This window comes from Hibiscus syriacus, unplaced genomic scaffold (assembly GCF_006381635.1).
Source record: "Hibiscus syriacus cultivar Baekdansim isolate YM2019G1 unplaced genomic scaffold, ASM638163v2 tig00002193_pilon, whole genome shotgun sequence".
Lineage (NCBI taxonomy): Eukaryota > Viridiplantae > Streptophyta > Magnoliopsida > Malvales > Malvaceae > Hibiscus > Hibiscus syriacus.
The window spans coordinates 2,148,365-2,151,101 of NW_024061914.1; the positions used below are offsets into that span (position 1 = coordinate 2,148,365).

General features: G+C 32.6%; 1 pseudogene; it reads right to left on the reverse strand.

The window, feature by feature from the left end:
- Positions 1 to 762: 762 nt before the first annotated feature.
- LOC120138087 lies at positions 763 to 1,984 on the reverse strand (annotated as a pseudogene).
- Positions 1,985 to 2,737: the final 753 nt, after the last annotated feature.

Consider the following 2,737-nt stretch of genomic DNA (forward strand, 5'->3'; position numbering starts at 1 on the left):
TTATGATTAGATATTTTTATATGTTAATAAATTTAAATACTTATTTTTAATTATGAGTTCAAAAAAAATATAACACAAATTAAAAATATTTCCTTGACATATAAATATATTATTTATTAAATATGATTAATTAGATATATAATTTAAGTTGAATCTAATATAAAAATATGAAAAAAAAATATTGCTTGGTGCCACGAACATGTAAGATGTGAGGTTTATATAAAAATTTATCAAAAAAAACATAATAAAAAATATTAAATACTAAATTAACTTTTGAAGTTTATAATATATCAATTAGAAAATCGTTCCTAACCTTTTCATCACAATAAATAGATGATTATGTTGAAAGTTTTAACAATATAAACCTTAATAATAAACATTTATTATTAAGGTTCATACTAAATTTATCTTTGAAGTTGATATATATATAAATTAGAAAACATTTCGTAATCTTTTTAGCTCCGGTAAACTTGAAAGCTCTTTTGAGATTTTCACTTTAAAATTATTGAAGCTCAGATATCTATTCAATTTTTTAGTTAGTAGGAAGCAACAATCTTGATTATCATAACATGAAAAAGAATACTTCCAGGTGTTGTTTATAGATGTGTTAGACTCTTAAACTTTTCAATTTAAGAAGAAAGAACATCTTATAGTTTATTCAATCTCAAATTACTACAGTAAAAACATATAATTAAATAAATTATATAAAAATTAACCATTATCTCATAATCTAAATTTAAAATAAAACAATATACAGTATTTTAAGGTAAAAACGCCGATTCAGTCATTCTATGATATTGGGGTTTGGGGCAGCCTGGGTCCCATGTTCTTCATTTTTATTGGGGTGCTTTGGTGACCATGGGATCAAGCTCATTGGTGGGAAGCAACAATTACAGTCATCTCGGCACGGCTGAGGCCATTCCCACTTGCTTCCAAACATCTCTTGTTTTTCCCCATCGCCGCCGTCATCGCCGCCGCTGCTAGACGGTGCTGCAGCTTCCACCAGCGGACCCCAGCACTCGACCCTGTTGAACTCTGGCACGTTCGAGTGAAAATAAACCCAAACCAATGACTCCTGCAATTCTGGGTAGTGTTTCAGCAGGTTCCCATCTCCATGGACAAACGCCTTCAGTACCTATTCCAATAATAGCAAGACTTAATTATGGTTTCAGCCCCTTCACTATTCTAAAAATTAAATATTTAGTCCCTCTAATTTTGCAAGGATTTATATTACCACGGGGAGTTCTTTGGAGAAAATGAAGTAACGAAGTCTAGCACACAGGTCTAACAGGAAATTGCCGCCGTTTATGTGACAGTGGACGTGCAAAAACATATTTCCCTTCACTTTCTTCCATTCCGCCACCACTTCGTCTCTATATATTCTGTTTGCCCATCCCTGCAACTGCAAACCCCAATTCATATAAAAATTTATTCACCCAAAATTATCACACTAAATTGCTGTTGCAGTGTCACAGTGACCTTGAAAAAGTTAAGATGCAGTCGTTACGATGCGTTGCGGAAAAATCCCTATTTCCCCTGTTTTTTTTTATGAAATCAAAGGATTTACCTGAGAGTTGTTAATGGTTTGGGAGATAGCTAAAGTGAGTTTAGCTGTTATATCACTATGTGTAAGGGTGTAAGCCCTTGGCAGCTTCCCTGGGTGCTTCTTTTCATCAACTCCCAAGAACAATACCTTTAGCTTCGTTGCCTCAAATATAGCTGGCCCAAACAACCTTGCTACCTGAACCCATCAAATCCATAAAAAAAAAAGAAGATCATATTGATCCAACTTAACTCAACAAAAATGATAATAATAGTAATGTTAATGAAAGGGGAAAAAGAAGAGATTACAGGGACAATAGCTTGGTTCATCTTCTGGAAACGAAAAGGGATCCATTGTGTTCAAACACCGACAGCTTTGTGTTTGCAGGCAAAACAGGAACAAAAGTTAAAGTTACCATTTTTAGTATATTCAAAACTCCCAAATTTGATGGAGAGAAACACCTAAATAAAGAAAGAAGATATTTTGAAGAGGAAGAAATTGATAGAATTTTGGAGGAGGAGGAGGAGACTTAGAAGCTTTGGCAACTTCTGTTCCCTTTAAGGCTGTATTGCTTTTGCTTTGACTGGTGTGTGGCTTAGCTTAAAGACTTGCTCTTTGCCTTTGCTTGTTTGAGTAGCCAAAATTGAAAACGTTACGAGAGCGGTTAAACTGGGATTGCATTCAGGGTTTGAATAGAATGCGTGTGGAGCCTGGCAGCTTTTGAGTTAGCGGCAAATTAGAGGCAAATAAAGGAAACAAAATGAAGAGTAAAATATACGAAAGTTCACTTGATTATAGGATGTTATTTTATTGAATTTTTTAACTATTAAAATTTATGTGTAGTTCTTTGATTATAGGATACTGTTTTATTCTGTTAATCGTTATTAAAAGTTATAAAATGATTACTTGATTATTTATATGCTTCAAACTTATTAATTTTTTTATTAAAAAAGGCGGTCTTCTAAGTTAGACGTTAATCTGTTAACTACGATATGATAAAATCTGATCACAATTTTCTGAGTGATATTTTTTTGATTGAATCTTCATTTACATTATATCGTCGAGCCGATGCTTAAAAATAATGTGGGTTCCAGTAGGCATCATTAAAATATGATTGTATCATATCTTAAGTAGCAAGTTAATATCTAGTCTAAATGATCGTCAATTTTATAGGAAAAATGCGAGTTTAGAACA